Source organism: Bubalus kerabau, chromosome 2 (assembly GCF_029407905.1).
Source record: "Bubalus kerabau isolate K-KA32 ecotype Philippines breed swamp buffalo chromosome 2, PCC_UOA_SB_1v2, whole genome shotgun sequence".
Classification (NCBI taxonomy): domain Eukaryota; kingdom Metazoa; phylum Chordata; class Mammalia; order Artiodactyla; family Bovidae; genus Bubalus; species Bubalus kerabau.
In genome coordinates this window covers 173,972,740-173,994,881 of record NC_073625.1, presented here as the reverse complement: position 1 = coordinate 173,994,881, position 22,142 = coordinate 173,972,740, and the positions used below count along the sequence as shown (strand labels likewise).

Sequence of the window (22,142 nt, the reverse complement as noted above, 5' to 3'; positions counted from 1 at the left end):
CAGCAGCCTTTTTAAAAATTAATTTATTTGGCTGTCCCAGGTCTTAGTTGCTGGATCAAGGATCTTTGATCTTTGGTTGTGGCATGTGGGATCTAGATCCCTGATCAGGGAATAAAACCCGGGCCCCCTGCATTGGGAGGTCAGAGTTTTAGCTGTTAGACCACCAGGGAAGTCCCCCTAGCAACCTTTTTGGTGCCAGGGACCAGTTTTGTGAAAGACAAGTTTTCCACAGAGTGAGGAGGGGGAGGGTTAGGATGATTAAAGTGCATTACATGTATTGTGTGCTTTATTTCTATTATTATTACATTGTGATAATTTTCCTATGAGAATCTAATGCTGCAGGTGATCTGACATGAGGCAGAGTTCAGGTAGTAACGTGAGCAATGGGTAGTGGCTGGTAAATACAGACGAAGCTTTGCAGTGCTTCTCACCTTATGCTGTGCTGCCCAGTTCCTACTCAGGTTTGGGGACCCCTGATTTAGAGCAGAAAGTGCCCTACCTCGTGCAGGGAAGAGGCAGCCAGCACCAGGGAAGGTGTAGAGCCTGGACTTAGTGAGAGGATAGTCAGTGGGATTGTGAAGGAAAGGAGGAGAGGTATTGGATGGGTAGGGTGGCCTGAGAGCCAGGTGGGAGAATCTGGGTGATGCTAAAGGGGACAGTGAAACAATTTTGTCCTGGGAGGTGCAGTTCATGCCTGGGTAGCGTTGTGTCAGAGGTCGGGGCAGGAAGGAGCTGAGCACAGCCTGGCATCCCAGGAATGGGAAGAGAAAGGCAGGTTATCAGGGTTTAGAAGCTAAGGCTCCCTGGACCTTGAGCCTTCAGCTGAGGAAGGCAAAGCAGGAGACTGTGAACATTGTGAGACCACTGAGCAGATACACTTGGGAGCTGGCAAGAGATAGAATTTGGTGCTGGGAGTGCTGAATTGAGATGGCAAGTTCTGAGCAGAAAGCCAGAGAGTCCGTAGAAATGTGGGTAACATCTTTGTGCTGAGTGTGGATTTGGGAGCCACCAGTACAGGAATGGGGAGAAGGCAATGGCACCCCACTCCAGTACTCTTGCCTGGAAAATCCCATGGACGGAGGAGCCTGGTAGGCTGCAGTCCATGGGGTTGCTAAGAGTTGGACACGACTGAGAGACTTCACTTTCACACATTGGAGAAGGAAATGGCAACCCGCTCCAGTGTTCCTGCCTGGAGAATCCCACAGAGTCGGACACGACTGAAGCGACTTAGCAGCAGCAGCAGCAGTACAGGAATGAGAGAAGAGGCCATGTGAGAGATACCTCCAGAAAGTGAGCTCAGAAGGTCAACAGTAAATACTTAGGAGCCCATTTTGCTCAAGACCAATTGCTCTAAGGTACGTAGAGGTCACTGTAGTTCTGGAACTGATACCAAAGGCCTCTCTGACAGTCACAGTTGGTCAGATTATCTTGCGCAGAGAAATCAAGTAGTAATCCCCACCAGCTAGAGCCCAACATTTGAGAGAAATGACCCCTGTTCCCCCCGCCCCCATAAAGTATCAAATCAATTTCAACTGCAAGCCTTAAGTGTGTCTAACAGAGAGTTACAGAAATCAGTCAAGGGCTCAATGGCTTTCCGGTAGCTCAGAGAAGGGGTGGGGATGGAGGCTGCCAGGATGGCGACCTCCGCAGGGCACCTAGAGGCCACCCCGAGGGAGCAGCTGGAGGTCTAGAGTTGACACACAGGGCCGGATGTGGTTGGGGCCGGAAGGGAACAAGGAGTAGGCTGGGGGCGGGGGTGGTGGGTAGGGCAAGGTGGCCAGAATCATGACAGTTTGGGTCTATGAGGCTGCAGTCACCCAGTAACGGTGGGTCCCCAAAACGGGCGACCAGCTCAGCACCGGACCCCGGGTAGCGCCGGGTCAAGCCCACGGCCCACGGGCACCCCACACTAGGGCTCCAGGCCCGGGCCGTGTCTGCGCACCCGACCTAGGCGTGCGTCCACTCCTGATCCCGAGTCCGGCCCTGCGCTCAGGTGGCCGCGGTCCCGGCGCACTCAGCGTGCCCGTGACTGCGACTTTCGCCCGCCGAGATCTCCGATGGTTGTCCCGTCCCTGGGGCCTGTGTTTGGCCTCCTCCAGTCAGTGTCCTCTCCTCCGCTCCCTTCTAGCGTGCCGGGCCGCACCGCAACGCCGCCTCCGGGGCGGAGCTGGAGGGCGCCCAGCGCGGGGCGGGCCGGGCCCCGAGCGCAGCGAGGTCAGTAGGGGGCGCTGCGAGATGTCGCGCTGCCCGAAGTCGGTGCGCGCCGCCCTCGCCTCCCGCTGCGCCGGGCAGAGCAGGCGGCGAGCGCGGAACCGGGCGCGCTGCGGCGGAGCCGGGCCGGGCCGGGACCATGGGCGGTGAGCGCGGCGCGGGCCGCGGTCGAGGCGGTTGCCTTTGAGGCTGAGCGGAGCCTCCCACTGAGGCTCGAGGTGGGCGGGTGTCCTGGGGTTCGGGCTCGGACACCAAGGGGGTCTTGCGAACGCGCCAAGGCCGGGACGACTGGGCAGTGACTCCAGTGGGAGAGGGGTGCGGGGGCGGGGGAGGTCAGGGGCGCGCTTGCGAGTACCCGGTCTGAACCCGGCTACTAAGCTCCCTCCTCCATCCCCGCCTCTTCTCCAAACCCCGGCCCCGGACTCGCTCCTTCTCCCTAAGCCGACCCCTCAGCCCCCGCGCCCGGATCCCAGTCCCCGCCTTCTGATCCGCCGCCCTCTCTCCTAGCCCCAGCGCCCCCTAACCCGGCCTAGGATCCCGCCGCCCTTTTCCCAAGTCCTTGCCCCGCACCCCGCGGCGGGTGCCTCCCTTAAACCCCGGCGCCTCCCGCTTCTCCACCTCCAGCTCCGCACCTCCTCTGCCTGGGTGCGCGGTCCCGCCCCTCCGGCCCGCGCCGGCCCGGCCCCCGCACTCTTGCCGCCTGATTGCAGCCGGAACTGGAGCTCCCCTGCAAGATCCCCCTTCCCCGGCCGCCGCGAGCCCACGGGGCGCCAGGTAAGCAGGCGGCAGCAAGTTCTCGGCGGCCTTCCTCGGCGGTGGGGCCGGCTGCTCCGGCCGCTACCTGCGCGCGGCGCCCCCCGGGAGTCCCGGGGCCCCGCGGAGGGGTAGCTCCGCACGCGGGTGAATGTTCCGGGATGCTCAGATCAGGACTGCGGGGTTTCCACCTCCCGCAGTTGCTTTTGCTCGCGAACTTGTCTAGGTCGCAGCCTTTTAAAGCAGCCGGCTTTGTCATACACGCGAAATTGGATGTGCTTCGAGCTGGCCGCGTTCTTGGCGGCTGCAGCGGTCTTTCTAATTCTACCTGTGGGTGGGTGGTTGAAGGTTTAGCGGTGCAAGAGGCGTTGGAGCCATATTTTACCCGCTTCGGCGGGGCGTTTCGGTGGGGGGTGGGGGGGTGGGGAGGACATCCCCGCCCGGCTGGCTAGTGCCTTCTTGGAAAGACAGGGTGCTTTGTAAGCATTCGAAAAGTAAAATCACGAGAGCTGTGGGATCAGATCGCGTGCGAATGGGGAAGCCTGGGGTGGGCGACTAAGGGAGCCTCAAGAAGGCTCCACAAGTTGGGGACATTTGTTGCTATTTGCAGAAGGTCCGTGGATGAACCCAAGTGTGGAACACGGTGTGGTCGGCCACCCTCACAAACGTGAGCTGACTGCGGACCCGGATCGGCAACAATTCCTCCTCGGAGGTGTTGGTGCGCTGTTCGGACATCTCTGGGAAGAGGGTTTAAAAAAAAATAGGTGGTTTGAAAAACCTCGAGTTTCCTGGAGAGAGGTGGAAATGCAGGGTGACAGTCAGAAAACCAGTGCATGAACCCAACTCATCCATTCTCCTGGCTTTCATTAAGTTTTGGATTGAATGAATTGTCTATTTTAGAGAGGGCTTCTCTGATGGCTCAGTGGTAGAGAACCCGCTTGTCAATGCAGGAGACAGGAGTTCAATTCCTGGCTGGAGAGGGAAATGGCAACCCACTCCAGTATTCTTGCCTGGGAAAGCCGATGGACAGAGGAACCTCGCGGGCTACAGTCCATGGGGTCGCAAAAGAGTAGGACAGGACAAAACAACGACTATGTTTTAGAAAGGATATGTACGAGGCATGTCTATTTTACAGGTTAGCTCCTGGCCAGCCCCCATCACTGATACCTGGGAGGCTACTTTCGGGCACCAGGGACTAGGTGGGCCACCGGGCCTTTGCAGCACCGCACTTAGAGCATTTGCGGAACCGAGGTATCTGCATCTCTTTCTTCCCAGTGATTTGTTTGAAGAGTATTTAGCTCAGTAGTTTTCACCATTGAATAGTGAATTAGTAAGTAATTCGCCCCAGGCCACACTGGGCCTGGTAGGCTCCCTCTTCTGCTGCTGCTTTTAAGTCACTTCAGTCATGTCCGACTCTGTGCGACCCCATAGACGGAAGCCCACCAGGCTCCCCCGTCCCTGGGATTCTCCAGGCAAGAACACTGGAGTGGGTTGCCATTTCCTTCTCCAATGCATGCAAGTGAAAAGTCAAAGTGAAGTCACTCAGTCGTGTCTGACCCTCAGTGACCCCATGGACTGCAGCCCACCAAGCTCCTCCATCTATGGGATTTTCCAGGCAAGAGTACTGGAGTGGGGTGCCATGCCCCCAAATTCCTGTGGGTGTTTCTTCAGCCCTCCCCAGGCTGCTGTGTGATGAGTTATTGAATGTCAGATTGCCCCACCGCCCAGGAGGGTGGAACCATCGTTAAGCCCCCAGCACCCAGGCTTCCACTCTCTAAATGACAGGTACTCAGTGTTTGTTTAGTAAATAAGTGGGTGTCCCTCCTGAATCCAGGCTATCAGAATCCATAACCCATGTTTTCCCATTGTGCTTCACTGTTTCCAAAGTGTTATCCTTCATCAAATTTTAAAGAAACATCTGAGTGGAGACATTCATTTCTGTGTGTATTGAGGGCAGAGAGCATAATTTATGGGTCCGACTTTGACAACTGGGTCTCTAACTCAGGGGGGACTCCAGAGTTTCCAGAAAGAAAAGAAGTTGTCTTCATGCCCCGATTGGAGTGATAAGGTGATGGCCACCGTGGGGAGCTAAGGCTCCCTGGTGAATGGTGAGTCCTCCATGGCTTGAGCTCTAGGGCCTTGAGCTGTGGCAGCAGCCCCGTTCAGGGTCCCTCCTCCCTGAAGGGGAAGCCTCTTGTGGAGTCCCGCTGACTGCTTCAGATCACACCATCTTCACTCCAGTGGAGATGAAGGAGAGAGCTTCATTTCCCTGGAGAGAGCTAAGAACACCCCTTCTTGCACTTTTCTGGCAATTTGATTTGCTGATCTGTTGAGGAGAGAGAGGCTGGTGTTTGGGGAAGGTGTTTCTGACTGTGGTGGGTGGCTATGACCTGCTGGCAGGTAGATCAAAGTCCAGCCCTGCCGCCTCTATCAAAGGCCAGCCCTGGAGAGAATGGCCAGAGGCAACAAGGGTGGGAGCAGCCTGTGTCCCCTTTTTTAAGGAATCTGGAAAGGATTGGAATTTGGAATGTCACTTTGAAGCGAGAACCTGCACTGCTTGTAGGTTCAAAACTGTTGTGGATTTATCTTCCTCACCCAGACTGTCTCTGCCTCCAGGTCTGGCTCATACCCAGGATTCCTGCAGCTGTTTTCTAGAAGAGGCTTAATTAATGCCTGAGGTCTGTAAGTGAGAGAAGGGGAGGGAGGGAAAGAGGAAGAAAGTAAGCTTGCTATCTGGAGGAAGTAGGAAAAGGGATGACAGAATAGCCAGGGTTCTGAAAACTCCCAGGGGTAGACTTCAGCCCTGGAATGAGGTTCTTGGTTGGTGGATAAGGTGTCGTGGGCCCACATTCTGGGGGAGGAGTTACCATTAGGAGCAAATTTGCTGAGATGGGGAAAATGGCCTCAGAGTTACCTGAAATAAGGTGTGCCAGGCCCCACCATTCTGCTTCCTAGGAGGCCATGAAAGCCAGGTGAGAGCTGGACCCAGGGAGGTGGGAGAGCACGAATCCCTCTGAAGTTGTGAATGAGGGGTGTTCCCCTTTGGAAAAGGTGGCTTGAGCAACAACGACATTGCTCTGGGGTCCAGCCTGGGGGAGCCAGCTCACACCTGGGATGCTGAGAGGCATGGCCAAAAGAGAGCCGGCTGGGAGGGTCTGAACCTGTGCCTGGGGCTTCCCTGGTGGCTCAGCAGTAAAGAATCTGCCTGCAGTGCAGGTGGCGCTAGGTACATGGGTTCGATCCCTGGGTAGGGAAGATCTTCTGGAGGAGGAAATGGCAACCCTGTCCAGTATTCTAGCCTGAGACTCCCTTGGACAGAGGAGCCTGGTGGGCTACAGTCCACAGAGTTTCAAAGAGTCAGACAAGACTGAAGCACCTGAGCACGCTCGCACGTACCTGTGCTTAGCAGCGGGAGAAGAGGCAACAGCTGCCTTCTGGTAGGATGGTGGGCCTTTTGGCAGCAGCAGCCTCCCTGGGATTCTTCCTGAGCCTCCTGGGCAGCCTCACAGGTGGAATAGGACCTGCCAAGGCCTCTCAACCTGGATATCCTGCAAGGCTGCCGTCTGAGTGCAAAAGGCAGGAGGGCCAGGGTGGCCTCACTGAGCCGCAGCCTCCAGCATAGTAAGTAGCCTCCATCTCTAGAGCCAGGAGGCTGCTCTGAATCTTCTTGGGCCTTTGTAAGGGAAGCCACTGGCTCTGGGAAAGAAGCAGGGCTATCAGTAATGAAGAGAGGAGCCATCTCAGGAGCACAGCAGGTGTTAATGATGAAAGAACTTGGAGGAGCCTTATGATGTAGTTCTTGCGGCTAGGAGGCAGCGTCACCCATGTCCTCTAGGCTGCCTTCTGGCTGCAGGCAGTGCTCCACCAGGAGTATCTAGGGTTTCTCCCTGCACCCTGGTCCCTATTCCCCACCCGCCGCCACCGCCTCCCCCAGCCCCATTTTCCTGCACTGCACACATTGATCGCGCCACCTCTGTGCTGGTAGTAGGGTGGAGGAGAGCTTGGGCAACTCAAATATCTAGTGATAGCAACTTAGGAACTTGAAAATTCTGTGTTTGCATAGTTACTCCCCCAACTTATGCGTTCATGTTTTTGTATTATGAGGCATCCTTTTGTCATCTGCTTACCACTCTCTGCCTCTGTGTATAACCAACTTCCAGAGAGAGCCACAATCAATAGCATAGAAACCATAGCTTTAAAGAACAGATTAAGATGAAAATCATTGCTCCTGGTTCTGATACTTCCTCCCCCTCCTCTCCTCTCCACTACTGTCTGTGGTTAGCATCATCATTTACACCCAGTTTACAAATAGTTTGAATACTATTTGTCCTACCCCTCAATTACTTGGAGACATGTGTCTTTCCAACTGACAGAAACCACAGCTTACTTCCCTAGATCCACCTCATTCTTGGATCCAACACCAAACTCCAGGCCTTCAGAGACAGAGCAGTATCATTTTGAGTTTTTTAATTATAAAGTAAAATGAAGGTCTTGCTTACTAATTGTGTCAGCTGCTAATATAGAAGAATCTGAAGTTAGAGTAAGATATTTACTGCCTCATTAACTTTTTATGCTTCTAAGATGAAAGATTAAGGTAAAATTATTAAAGATATGGTAGAAATGTCTGGAAGCTCAGAAGTAATAATGGAAGGACCCAGGCTTACAGAAGTAAATTAAGCTTTAAACATTGTTACTGAAATGTGAAGAGATATAAATAGGACCTTCCTTAGAAGTATACACAACAAATGGCACCCCACTCCAGTACTCTTGCCTGGAAAATCCCATGGACGGAGGAGCCTGGTGGGCTGCAGTCCATGGGGTCGCTAAGAGTCGGACACGACTGAGTGACTTCCCTTTCACTTTTCACTTTAATCCATTGGAGAAGGAAATGGCAACCCACTCCAGTGTTCTTGCCTGGAGAATCCCAGGGATGGGGGAGCCTGGTGGGCTGCCGTCTATGGGGTCACACAGAGCTGGACACGACTGAAGTGACACAGCAGCAGCAGATTGATAGGTATAGAAATTTTTATCTGTCCCTTTACTGAAATATATTAATCATTATGATCATATGTTTTGCTTATGTAGTAGCTTACCATTTAAACAGGGAGCTGTGTCCATGATCTTGTTCAATCCTTCTGGCAGGTCTGGGATCTTCTTAGGGATGGGGACATTGGACCACAGGGTGTTTAAAAGGCTTCCCCTAGAATTCAGATCTCTTGAGTGGAGAAATACTATGTACCTAGATCTTCCTGCTACAGTGGCTTGATAACACAATGTGGTTACTTAGTTATGTAAAAATTACAGGTGGTCTCCTGCTTAGCGGTAAAAGTAGATACTACTTTTCTCTAAAATGTTCTGTAAGTCAAACAACAACAGTATATGCTCAGCATCATCAGAAACCATCTGGAAGGATTTTTCAGGGTGTGTGGGTGTCAGGTTCTCTGATGACTTCCTGATACTAACATTCCTGTGGGTGTGTACTCGGCACATTGCAGTGGGTCAGAGTGTAGACCCTGAAGCCAGACTGGCTTTAAATCCTGGATCTGTCATTATTAGGCTTGTACCCTTGGACAAGTTACCCAGCCTCTCTATGCCTCCATTTTCTCTTTTGTAAAACCAAGGTGATGATAATAATGCCCACTTCATGGTATTACTGTGAAGCTGAGATGAGACAGTACATGGCAAGGACTTAGAATGCATAGTACATGCTTAAATATTAGCTGTGGTTTGTTTTTTTTTTTGGTCTTTATTTTTTTAACCATTCATTCCTTAATGCTCTTGCTGTTTAGTCACTTAGTTATGTCTGATTCTTTGTGACCCCACGGACTGTAGCCCACCAGGCTCCTCTGTCCATGGGATTTCCTAGGCAAGAATATTGGAGTGGGTTGCAAAACATTTTTCATACCAGCCGACTGCACTGAGATGATGGATATAGGATGATAAGATATACATAGCCTTCTGCCCATAGAATGGAGGACATCATGCTCAAGTTCACGGTGAAGGACAGGAATAATAGCAGAGGCATTTCCTGGGCACTCACCTGACTCCAGGCCACTTTTTATGGCCTCGAGAGGCCAGAGTATAGCCTGTGAAGGGTTGACCGAGGCAGGAGGGGTGGGGCACAGTGGTATTCTTCAGCTGATATACTCTGGTGACGTGACCTTGCCCGCTGCTAAACATAGGCACTCATTTGACTGGTCCATGTCTGACACATGCTGGCTGTTCATGTTTTAACTATCACTCTTGGCCTCAGGTCGTTAGCGGAAAGCATGATAAGAGACTGTGAACTCAGTATTTACTCACCTGGTTTGCCAGCATATTCCTGGTCCTGGTTGATGGCACCAGATGCCCTGACCACTGTTCTGGGCTGACTGTCCATCACCCCGGAAACCCATGATCCCACCGGAGACCCAGTTCTCTGACGAATGGCACAGCTGCTCCTGAGAGCAGGTCAGGGACTAGCCTGAGGCAGAAGGCCAGACTACTAGGGAAAAACAAAATTCAACCAAGGAGATGTGAAAATCTAATTGGCTTTACTCAAGAGTCCTGAATGGGCAGCACCCCATCTAGTAAACAGAAGGGCGCTCTGAGGGGCTGTGCAAAGAGATAGTTTTTATAAGTAGGACAAGGGAGTGGCAAGGAGGCTGTTAACAAAAGAAAATCCAGGGTTGTTTCAGGCCAAGTCACGTTCTTCTGGGCGAGGGGCAAGGGTCTATCTTGTAGTTTATCTCTACTTTCTCTGGGTAGAGAGGACTCATGTGACAGATCACCTCATTCGTGCTGGCCAGAAAACTCCAAACTGGTCCATTAAGATGACGTATCTGAAGGAGGCTGAAATCGCAGTTAGGTCAAATATTAAATCTAGGTTTGGTATCATGGGCTTTAGCACAAGTAATACCATTCTGGGCCTGTGCTTTTGACATTGTCATGTGTCCTGTGTCTGTCATAGCTGGAACCTTCTGAATCTGAAAGTCTCTGGGAAAGTGTTAACAGGCCTGAGTTTAATACTTGGTCCAGGAAAGGGAGGTCCCTCCTCCTCAGATCTCACCCTCCGCTGCTCCGTGTGTTCTACAGAGGAACTCCAGTATGGCAGCCTGCCCCGCTAGCGATGGCCTCCAGTGCTGGGGAGAGGACTAGAGGAGCCTGTGTTTGCAGCCTCAGAACCCAAGTGCCTCTCTGCTTTGTGTGATTAGCACACCCTCTGGTCTCCACTGGAGTTCTTTGTACTCATAAGTTGGCAGTCAGACTGGAAAGCGGATAATCAATCCTCTTAATGAGGAACCTGCGTATTTTATTCATTAAAAAAAATTGTGTGTGTTTTTTTTTTTTTTTTGGTTGTGTTGGGTCTTCATTGCAGCACACAGGCTTTCCTGTAGTTGCGACAAGCAGGGGGCTACTCTTCATTGCGGTGCTCAGGCTTCTCATTGTAGTGACTTCACTTGTTGCAGAGCACGGGCTCTCGGCTCGTGGGCTTCAGTAGCTGCAGCACTCTGGCTCCGTAGTTGTGATGCCTGGGCTTAATTGCTCCATGGCATGTGGGATCTTCTCAAACCAGGGATCGAACTCGTGTCCCCTGCACTGGCAGGTGGATTCTTACCCACTGTACCAGCAGGGAAGTCCTAGTTTATTTTTAAACTTCTGGAATCTGAGGTCAATAAGGCTTTGTCTTTTTTTCTTAAAATAACTTTCCCCATACTTGGAAAGTAAAGAAATGGCCAATAATACCATTCACTAAAAAAGAAAAATTATTTGTGTGTAGGCAGCATTGAGTTAAAAGGAGGAGAACCTTTACTTTCCAGTTGGTTCCCTGACCGCTCTGACTTCTCTGGTTTTGATTTCCCAGATGGGGTTGATTTTTGTTGCCAGTCTTTCTTCACTGCAGTTCTTAATGGGAACACACACCTGAGAATCAACGTTTGGGCATTTATGGTTGAAGGTCATGGCATAGACGTTTGATTTTTTGGGGTTCTGTCTTCAAGGTGAAAAATGACTGTGTCTTTGAAAAAGAGAGATCCTAATGTCAGCAGGCAGGAGGGTCTGAGGGTCTAAGCCAGCCTGTCTCATCCTCGGTTCACAGACTTTCCGGCATGTCTAAGTCAGCGGCATGTGAGTTTTTATATTCTCCTCTTGAGCATCTTGCTCTAATGACTGCTGATTATCTTGAAACAGCTGCATTAATTGATGGTGTTTAGGGACTCAACATGCAGTAAGTAATTGCAGTTGGCTCAGCCGAGCACAGCACGTTCTTGTTATTTGCTTTTTAGCTTGAGGGGTGTTTGCTCTGTGTGTCCAGTGCCAGAAAGGGAGTTGGGAACGCCTTGCCTCCGTGCTCACCCACCACCATTGCTCACACCCCCCAGATCATCTTGTGCCACCACAGCATCCGATCCCACTGCATTCAGATTGTCTGCCCATGGGCCTGTCTCCGCAGCTTGACTGGGTGCTTCAGGAGAGCAGGGGCTACACCCAGCTCATCTCTGTGTCTTCTACTGTTAGCTCAAGAACTGCTATGAAATAGGCCTCAATAAAGGTTGGGTGAATAAATGAATGGATGAATGAATGAGTGGTTGTAAAGCAGGCTTGTGTTGGCTGCAGAGTAACCTACCTTCCTGGCTTAAACAAATAATGGTCTGTTTCTCTTGTGTAACAAGATGTTTGAAGGTAGGGGGTAGCTGGCTTTGGTTTCAACAGCAGATATCTGTCTGAACTGACACACTGTTCTTTTTCCTGGCCTTTTCTTCATGATGGCAGAATGGTTACTGCAGGAAGGAAGTGCCAGCCACCCTGATACCTTTTATCAGGAAAACAGACTTTTCCCCCACAACATCCAGCAGACCTCCTCTAACGTGTCAGGGCCAGAACTGTCACATGGCCATTCCCAGTTAAAAGGGTCATATGAGTATTTAGCAGGGCACACTGCTGCTTAGAGGAGTTAGATAGGCTGAAACAAACAAACCAAATGCAGTTGACCCTTCAGCAACACAGAGGTTTGGGGCACTGACCTTCCCCCACCCCCAAGTAAAAATTCTGCATGTAACTGTAGTTGGCCCTCCATATCCACAGTCCCACATCTGTGGGTTCAACCAACCTCAGATTGTGTAGTAGTGTATTTACTATTGAAAAAGATTTGTCTGTAAGTGGAGCCATGTTCAAGGGTCTGCTGTACATTTAATGACTCAAGTATGATGGACATTAACTGTTTGTTCACACAGAGTCCAAAATAGCTGTTCCTGAAAAGGGAAGTAGGGGCTCTTTTCCAAAAGGTGATTCAGGGATCCAAGCTCTTAAGGCTGTCATGCTCGTTTGCATCAGTCAGCAAAAGAGGAAGGAACATGAAAGATGGAGGATGGAAAGATTTTATGGGCCAGACTTGATAGAGAATTGCTCCCACTGACATTTGCCAGGGGTCAGTCACATGACCATACCTCCTGTGAGGGAGGCTGGGAAATGTGGTCCAGCCTAGTGCCTAAGAGGAAGAGGAGATGCGTTTTATGGTGAGCTGACACTGCCAGTGACACTTCCTCACCGCCACCCCCAAAGTGAAAGTGAAAGTCGCTCAGTCGTGTCCGACTCTTTGTGACCCCATGGACTGTATATAGTCCATGGAATTCTCCAGGCCAGAATACTGGAGTGGGTAGCCTTTCCCTTCTCCAGGGGATTTTCCCAACCCAGGGATCAAACCTAGGTCTCCTGCATTGCAGGCAGACTCTTTACCAGCTGAGCCACAAGGGAAACCCAAGGATTCTGAAGTGGGTAGCCTATCCCTTCTCCAGCAGATCTTCCCGACCCAGGAATCGAACTGGGGTCTCCTGCATTGCAGGTGGATTCTTTACCAACTGAGCTACCAGGGAAGCCCACAACCCCCCACTAAATCAGGATTCTGTTAGTAAGGAATAAATGAATATTGAGGGGCAACTGGAGGTGTCTGTCTTGGAAAGAAATGCTGTGCTAAGAAAGCTCCAGCCAGAAATAGTCTTTCTTCCCAGATCATCTGTCTTAAATCCCAGCTTCTGTTCCTACCTTCGAGAACTGGGCCAACAGAATAATGGAAGTTTTTCATTATCACTCTTTCTTGACTCAGGCCGTGTTCTTAACAGCTTTGAGGGAGTGAGTCCTTGTTGGTTCCCTTCAGCAGTGGGAGGTCACTCCAGAAAGAAGGGCCTTCAGCTTCCTTGATACCATAGGAACCTTCAAGAACTTTGAGCCCATGAGAGCTGCTTGTGCCCTTTCAAGTGGCCCCACTCACCCAGTCTCCCAACGTTGTCTCTTCCCCTCCAGCCCCCACCCCCAGAGAGGAGAAGAGGCCACAGCAAAGTGGCCTCTGCTTCCCATTTGAACCCACTGAAAAGTATTTTCCCACCACTTCCTGCAATTTTTTTTTTTTTTCAGTAAACTTGTTGGTGAATGGTTCATTGATCTGTTGGGTTTTGGTGTTTTGTTCTTACTCAATCTGTTGTAGGTTTCAGTGACATCTTCTCCATCCACAGCATCCTTGGTATCTTTCTTCCTCCCTCCCTTCCTTCTTTCCACAGACACCTGTTAAATACCTGCTGCTTCCTCAGCTTTGCATCTACCCCGCCTTCGGGGAGGTAAGCAAGGAAGCTGACTCAAGCCTGTGACATTGAGAAGTGTTGTGGGAGGACTGAGGTTGCCCAGTGTTGGGGGGGACCTCACCCAGCCTTGGGGTTAGGGAAGGCTTCCAGGGGAGGTAGGATTTGGGCTGAGTTCATGGATGAGTGAAAATTAAACAAGATCAAGAAGGCATCTGGGCCAGGAGAGTGGAATGGCACAGACACTGAATTGGCAGAAGGGGAACTTAGGTTTTGGGGCAACAGCAAGGAGTCCAGTGTGCTGAAGTTGGGGTGGGGCAGTGTGGTCATTCATTCATTAAGCACTGCTGTGCTCCAGGTCCTGGGGTTAGAGCAGCGAACAAGGCAGATGGAGTCTCAGCCCCAAGGGGGCTTGAGGTCTGGGTTCTAAGAGGAGGGTGGGCTCGACTGCTGTCCCAGACTCAACTCTCAAGGTTTTGCTGTTGGAGACTGAGTGGGATGTGGGCCCCAGTGCTCATGCCTCTTGTGCCCTGTCCCTCTGTCTCCAGCTCTCGTCTGGTCCTTTGCCTGAATAACCCTAGCATTATTCAGGCTATAAAAATAGAGGCTGGCACCAGAACACCAGCATGTAGTTGGTGAGAAAAGCTGGAAACTGTCATTCTGTATTAAGATATGTGCCAGCTAAGCTTTTGGTGGAGCACAGTCTTGGAGCCCCAAAGATAAGGTTCTAAAGTTTGCTTACATTTTTTTTTTTTTTTTCTCTCCTTTCAACTCATACCCAAACTTCTGGCCACTTGGCTCAGGATAAATATGTCCTGGTTGTGCCTGTTCCCCACCTTGTGAGCACATTGAAATGAACATTTGATGCTGAAATCCATTAAGTGAGGATTGGCCTTGCCCTGGGCTGGCCTGATTGGAGGGACTGAGTCATCTCCATGGGGTGGTCCATTCAGGGTTCATGTCTAGGTGAGGACCATGGTTAGCGCTACCTGAGAACGGACCAGCTGTCACCAGCCTATAAAGTTTTGTTCATCTCCCCATGGAAATGCTAGAGTTTAGAAGAGCCTTCTCTGTGTTGAATGGCCCCAAGGGTAGTTTCTTTCATTCTCCCTTCCCAGCCCTGTTTGTTAAGGTGGAATTGGCCGTGCTGGGGGGCAGGGTGCAGAGAGAGGAACTTCCATGCTAGTCTAAGCCCAGGGCTAAATGTAGGGCACTTTGTTTCCAGGTAGAAGGATCTCAAGGACTTGTAGATCAGTCCTGTGGTGTTTCTGGGGTACCTTTTTGGTGCCAAATGCTATAGGGAACATGCATAATGATAAAATGAAGAGAAGGAGCATCACTACAACTTGGGATGTTCTGATTTGTAATAAGAAATGTCTATTTGTTCTTTGTCACTGTTTCTGACACAGAGTTCCTCAAACCCTTGACATTTCCTAGAGGAGACTGGAAAGGTGTCTTTCATTATGTGAATGAGGTGAGTTAAGCCTCCACGTGACCTAAGGTTGGGGGCTGGTTGCCTGGAGAACCAACCTTGTGATTAGAAGATTAGAACTTTCAGTAGTACCATCTCTGATTTCTGGGGAAGAGGGGGAGGGGATGGAGGTTGACTCAGTTACCATTAGTCAGCGATTTGGTCAGTTATGCCTAGGTAATGATGATCTCAGTTTTTCTCTTTTTAAAACTTTTCAAACTTTGTCTTCTTTTTTTATTTTTTTGATTTGGCTGCACTGGCATCTTTAGTCTTTGTTGTGGCTTTCAGGATCTTTAGTTATAGCACGTAAACTCTTAGTTGTGGCATGTGGGATCTAGTTCTCTGACCAGGGATCGAACCTGGGCCCCCTGCATTTGAAGCATGGGGTCTTAGCCACTGGACCACAAGGGAAGTCCCTTGGTTCTTGTCTTAATTTGAAAAAAAATTCAGTAAAGAGATGGAGATAGTAAAGTGTTTCTTAGAAGCAGAGTCATGTGGAAAGGACACACAGGCACGCTCAGAGGCAGAGTTGCACTTTTGACTTAAATTTGCTATTATAGGGATATTTTTCCAGGTTTTCTCTGGCCAATCATCTTGCTCCTTGTGTATAGCTATGTGGCTCAGGACCCTCCCCGATGTGCCCTTACATCTTTTAACCAAGATAGATTTCAGCATGAGAGTTTCTGGGAGGCTGGCAGGACATATTATTGACTGATACCCTCTCCCTTCTCTGATGCCCAAGGAATCTTTCTCTGCACGTGTAGTTTGGGAGGTCTCCTTGATCCCAGGAATGAGAAATATGTGGCCTCCGTATCTTTTTTACCCAAGCAGGACTCAGCTCCTCTCTACTCTTTATCTTGAAGTATCTGTCCTTAGGAGACAGATACTCTGTCTCCTCAGGAGACAGAGTCCAGCTGCTCAGCCTGGGGCCCATCTATCTCCTGCCTCAGTGATGCCTCTATAAAAACCCAAAGGATGCAGTTTGTAGAACTTCCAGGTTGGTGAACACATGGAGATGTAGGAAGAGTGGTAGCCTGGGAGAGACCCTGAACGCTACAAGACCTTTTCCACATACCTTGCCACGTGTGTCTCTTCCATCTGGCTGTTCCTGAGTCATATCCTTTGTGATACACTGGTAGTCTAGTAAGTAAATTGTTCTCTCTGAATTCTGTGAGCCACTCTGCAAATCAATTGAACCCAAAGAGGGAGCTCATTGGAACTTCAATCCATAGCCAGTTAGAAGCACAGGTGACAACCTGGATCTGCAGTTGGCATCTGAAGTAGTGAGGGGACAGCCTTGTGGGGTTAAGCCCTTAACTTGTGAGAGCTGAGGCTATTTCCAGGTAGGTGTGGTCAGAGTTGAGTTTATCAGTGGAAGAAAGTGCACAACTTAAAAGTTGAGAATTGTGTTTTATGTGGTGGACAAAACTGGGGACTTAAGCCAGGGACCCAGCATCTCAGATGGTTGTGAGAGACTGCTCCCAAGAGGTCAGGGAGGGGTCAGGGTACATAGGAGTTTTTGCTACAAAGATCAGGTAGTTGGAACATCAAAAGATCACTGTTAATTAAAGAAAACCAGATATCTCAATTTAAAGAATTTAACCCTCTTCTGGGTATGGGAACCTGTAAAAGCCAGGGCTCATTGAAATCATTCCTTGAATATGCACCTCAGCCAGTATCCTGTGCCTTCTCATCCTGAGTCTCCTCAGGGTGCACCTTGTGGGGTGGGGTGAACACCCAGCTGGTGTCAGACAGAAAATTGCTTTGTGCTGTGGGAAGAAAACCCCCTACACATGGGAATTAGGTGTAGAATCACTACTACCCTAAGTGCATCCCAGAAACATCTCATCCAATCCTTTCCACAAACCCAGGAATGGGTAATTTCACATTCCACTGGAATCTAAGCTCCATGTGGGTAGGAATTTTAGGCTTATTTGGTCACTACTGATCCCATTTCTATGACTGTACTTGGCATATAGCAGATGCTCAGTAAATATTTGTTAAGTGGATATTCGAATCACCATTTACAGGTGAGGAAACTGCAGCTCAGAGAGGTGAAGCAACTGGCCTGAAGTGCCACAGCCTGGATCTCAATCCCAGGGAGGTATCTCGAGCTGTGGCTTGGGGTTCCCAGCCCCATCGCCCTTGGAACGTGGGTAACTTATGAGATAGCACCGACCAAATGCGGCACAGCTGTAACAAAACCTTGAGTTGAGTAACAGTGAACTCAAGGCCCAGAAGGTTGTCTGTCTTCTTGCTGCCAGCGTCTTGCTACAACTCAAGGGTAGAATGAATATGCAGGGGTGTATCCATCCATAGACAGTGATGTTTCTTTAATACCGCCTTCATCCTGTCATGCATGCCTTCCGGAACCTGCTGTGGCTCCCTGCTCCCACAGGAACCTAGTCTGGTCCCAATCATCCTCCACCTGTTCACTGATGAGTCAATGTGTAAAGTCTGCCAGCAGTCAACAGTTCAGAGGATTTGGCTGTGCCCCCGCTTCTGCACCACTACCCACATCACTTATCTACTTCCAAATGCCTGTTCACATCAGGCGTGCCCACAGATGTCCTTCCTGCCCTTTCAGTTTTAACACAGATTATGCTGAGTCCCTGAAGCCCTCTCTGACCATTCCAGCACAAAAGCCACCGCCATCCCCGCCCCCACCCCCTGAAGCCCCAGTCTGTACAGTGCATTTCCCGACGGCGTTCCTAGAACCCTGATTTCTGCAGTGATGGGCCTTCTGCCGAGTGGTGCATGAAGCCCCTCCTAGCAAACTCTGCCTTTATCTCTCTTACGCATCAAGTTCCATATTGCACTGAGTTTTGAAAGGGGTACTGTTTCAAAACCACTAATCTCTTTATAATTTATCCTGTACCCACCTTGTGACTTCTTGCTTAACCACATTGATAAATAAACTTAACAACTTTCTTTTTTTCTGATTGTAACAGTAAGACATGTCTACTTAAGAAAATTTGGAAAATGCAGAAAATTACCAATGAGAAAGAAATCTTCTAAGATACCACCACCTGCTTAAAGAGTTTCCTGTTAGTTTTCTGTCTTGTGATTTGTTTGAAAGAAAATTAAGGTTACCTGTAATCCCAGCTATAAGCACCCGTAACATTAAGGACATTTCTCCTCTTTCCGGTTTTTTAAAAAAATTGTTCCTTGTATTTTTAAAAAAAATAATAATAGGTTCAAAGTTCTGAAGAGTAAACAATAGAAAGCCTCACTCCCACTCCTGTTTAAAACCACTCAGTCCAGTTTGGTAACGTATCTATAACATAATTGAGTTCACACTATAGGGGCTGTATTAGGGCTCGCCTTTTTTATTTTTTTTTGATTTAACAGTATTAACATTTTCTTCTACCATTACTAAATCTTTTAAAGTCTGTACACAACATGTTGTACAAAGAGAGCACTAAATATGTGAGTAGATATTGAAAAGTATATGATCGAGGTTAAAAGTCCACCCCTGTTAATTTAGAGGGCTGTCTCCTTCAAGACCTTTTTCAGTAAGTTTGCATGTTGTCTTAAAATTTCCATAGGTCTGCTGAGATACGCGGATGTACATTTTACCTACATGAAATTTTCCTATATCTGCTATGCCAGCACTCTCTCGTCTGTCTTCCACTGGACACTGTCTCCAGAGGTTTGTCCATGCCCACACCTAAATCCACCTCTTCCTTTTAAGGCTGAATCATATTCCATTGTATGGACAAACTGTAATTTTCCAGCCATTTCTATACATGAGAACATTTCAGTTTTCAAATTTTTATAGTTATTCCTATTGCTGCTTTGTACACATGAGTGAGCAGTCTTGGGAACTAGATACCCAGAATATGAATTCTTAGGGCAAAGGGTATGTGTGTTTATTGTTTTAATAAGACCACTGGTTCTCTACAAATTCCATTCCAGTTAACCCTCTCACTAACAATGTGTGAATGAACTCATCCCTTTTGAGACTAGTGTGCACCAGAAGTGAATAGTCTTTTATTTTTTTGCCCATCCGAAGGATGAGAAATACCATGTCATTTTAAAATTTATATTTCTTTCCATCCTAGTTTTCTAAGCATATACATATATACCTTTAAAAAAATTTAGCCATGCAGTACATGATTCTGTGTGTTTTTTTCTTTTTCACATCACATCCCATTAAAATTTTCACATTTTGTTTTCCCAGTCATTGTATTGTCAAAAGCTCAGTTGTTCAGGAGTGGTGTCTTACTGAACTATTGCAGATCACTTGGAGTTTATTTCTGTCCCTAATCTCCAAAGACGCTAGGAATGACAAGGAAGAGAAAAAAATCCCTCTGCAGAAAATTGACCCAGGGTCTGTCTAGGAAATAGGGGCCAAATTAAAATCTGAATTAAATGTTTGCTCAGGGTCTCACCCAGTAAGTATTTGGCAGGGAGGTGCCTAAAGGATCACATGAGCTCTTGTTCTGTATAGGTCTTGGACACCATGTGTTCAGTGTTAAGAAGCTTCACCCATTTCGTATGTTCCATTATGAAAAGCACTCAGATTTGTTTGTTGTTCTTTGGTTGGAGGGTTACGATGCTGCCACAGCATTTAACATCCGTGAAAACATCCAGGAGGCAGTGTGGTGTAATGGGAATGCACTGAACTGGCAAGGCAGAGAGCTGGCTCCAGGTTTCAGCTTTTCCCCCGACTGTTATGTACACCTGAAGACACTCAACCTCTTGGGTTCCCCAAGGTCTGTGTGGTTTGAGGATGATCCAGGTGTGAGTGGACTTGGAAAGCCTGGTGGAAGACAGGCTAGTAGCTAACAGGCTAGTTCTAACTCAATGAGACTTCTAAGAATTCGAAGCTTCTAATAATGAGGTTGGCTATTGTGGTGTCATAAAAAAATTAATATTCAGTCTTTGTCCCAGGTTCTGGCACACAGCTCTTAAAGCCCCTGGAATCTCCAGAGTGCTAAGTCTCCAAAGTATTAGCCACTCAGTCATGTCTTACTCTTTGTGACCCCATGTAGCCCTCCAGGCTCCTCTATCCAATGGAATTCTCCAGGCATGAATACTGGAGTGGGTTGCCATTTCCTTCTTCAGGGATCTTCCTGATCCAGGGATTGAACCCAGGTCTCCTGAATTGTAGGCAGATTCTTTACCATCTGAGCCATTAAGGAGTGTCTTTTATATGCTGATGAGATGATATATAACTGGATGGAGTCTAGATAGTTTTGGATGGGAGCCTGTGCCCAGAAGACCAAGGCAGGATTAAGGGGTTTTAATGATCAGTAGGGGAGAGAAGGAAATGGCAACCCACTCCAGTGTTCTTGCCTGGAGAATCCCAGGGACGGGGGAGCCTCGTGGGCTGCCATCTATGGGGTCGCACAGAGTCGGACTGAAGCGACTTAGCAGCAGCAGCAGCAGGGGAGAGAAGAGAGCCAGAGGTAGAGTTCAGTCATCAGTGCCATTGATTTAAGCACTCTTGCCTACATAAAACCTCAACAGAAAACTTTGAACAGTGAGGTTTAGAGAAGTTCCAGGTTGACAGACACAGAGAAGTGCTGGGAGGGTGGTGAGCCCAGAGAGATCGTGTAAACTGTGTGCTCTTGCCCCATATCCTGCCCAGTGTGTTTCTTCCATTTGGCTGTTCCTGAGTAGCTTTTATGATAATCTACAGTAAATAATAGTACTTATTCTGCCTCCAGATTCATGAGCTCTCGTAACAAATGATCAAACCTGAAGTAGAGGGGTTGCAGGAAGCCTCCTATCTTTGGAGCCAAAGCAGGGCAGAAGTGGGCAGCCTGAGGGCGGAGACCTGTGACTGGCATCTGACATGGGAGTAATCTTGAGGACCAAGCCCTTAATCCTGTGGGGTCTGAAGCTGACTCTGGATGGTCAGCGTCAGAAGCAAACTGAATTGTGGGACACCCAGCTGGTGTCCGGAAAACTGGTGGTTGTGAGAAAAAAGCCCCATACATTTGGTATCACAAGTGTTGTGAGTAAAAACAGCTAAGTTGAATATCGTCCGTCTCCAGAACTGTTCTGATGTGCTCTCAGTGGACTCTGTGCCAGGTTTTGTTCAGCGCTGGAGACACACTTGTGAACAGACAGAAGCCATCCCTGCTGTCAGGTGGCTTACAGTCAAGCACAGGAGGCAGCGGGCCAGCCAGGAATTTCAGCAGCTTGGTTACGTAATGATAGTCCTGGGAAGTGTCATGAAGGAGAAACACAGGGTAATTCGGGGGTATCAGACAGGATGCTCATCCAGACAGGAGATGGGCAGTTACCCTGAGAAAGGAGAAAGTGATCCTGGAGCTGGGATCCAAGGGCTGATTGGGAGTCAGCACGGTGGGAAAGGCAGCATGCTGGCCAGAAGAAGGTACCAAGGGTGGGTTGCTGGTGGTTAGAGTAAGCTTCTCCTTTGTTCATTCATTCATTCATCCAACAAATATTGATCAAGCACCTGCTCTTGGCCAGACACTGTTCCTGGCACTGGGGATACAAGACCAGGGAGCAAGACTCAAGTTCCTAGCCTTCGTGTCATTCAGTATTGGTGCAAAACAAATCCTCAAGCTGGGTGCTTAAGACAATCATCCTTTTACTCTCATCCTCATGGTCTGGAGGTGGACCAGACGCAGCTTATGCTTCTGGCTCAGATCTCTCACATAGTCATTCAGGGGATGGCTGATCTGGAATTGTTCAAAGGGTCCCTCACTCACAGGTCTACTGTTGGGCATCCCTGTCCCCAGATGGCCTCTCGCGGGCTTTCTCCTGTGTTATGCCTTGGAGCTCTGAAGCATGTGGCCCAGGAGAGAGCAAACGAGACAAGCCAGGTGGAATCTGCATAGACTTTCTGAGCTAGTGTTGGAGCTCACACAGCATCATGTCTATGCCTTTCTACTCCTCAAGGCAGTCCCAATGCCTGTTCCCAGGACCTAGGACCACCTTCTGGTGGGAAATGTGACAGAGAATTTGTGGATGTGCATTAAAACTTCCATTGCTCTCATGCTTTGCCCTCCTGAGCATTTTAGCCTTGGCTTCAAACTTACCTGCCTGCCCTACCCCCCTCACCAGAGTCCTCCTGGCAAGATAAACCTAATGGCCGCTTGCAGTCCCACCTCCCTTCTCTGCCCAAGCAGCTCCAGAAATGTACATTTTTCTCCACCTCAGGCCCTTTCCTGGGAGGG

At 49.2% G+C, this 22,142-nt stretch overlaps 1 protein-coding gene across 3 annotated transcripts in view; it reads left to right on the top strand.

Annotated features, from left to right (window-relative positions):
* Window positions 1-2,278: 2,278 nt before the first annotated feature.
* Window positions 2,279-22,142, top strand: part of PXYLP1 (2-phosphoxylose phosphatase 1) — an 85,976-nt gene continuing 66,112 nt past the window's right edge. Inside the window, exons 1-3 of one of the 3 annotated variants that reach the window (XM_055569523.1) lie at window positions 2,290-2,429; window positions 2,836-2,985; window positions 4,100-4,215. The gene's annotated coding sequence lies outside the window, so the exon portion shown is untranslated. Of the gene's footprint in view, window positions 2,430-2,835; window positions 2,986-4,099; window positions 4,216-22,142 lie in introns of all 3 variants that reach the window. The other 2 variants (XM_055569524.1, XM_055569522.1) reach the window with 2 other exon arrangements.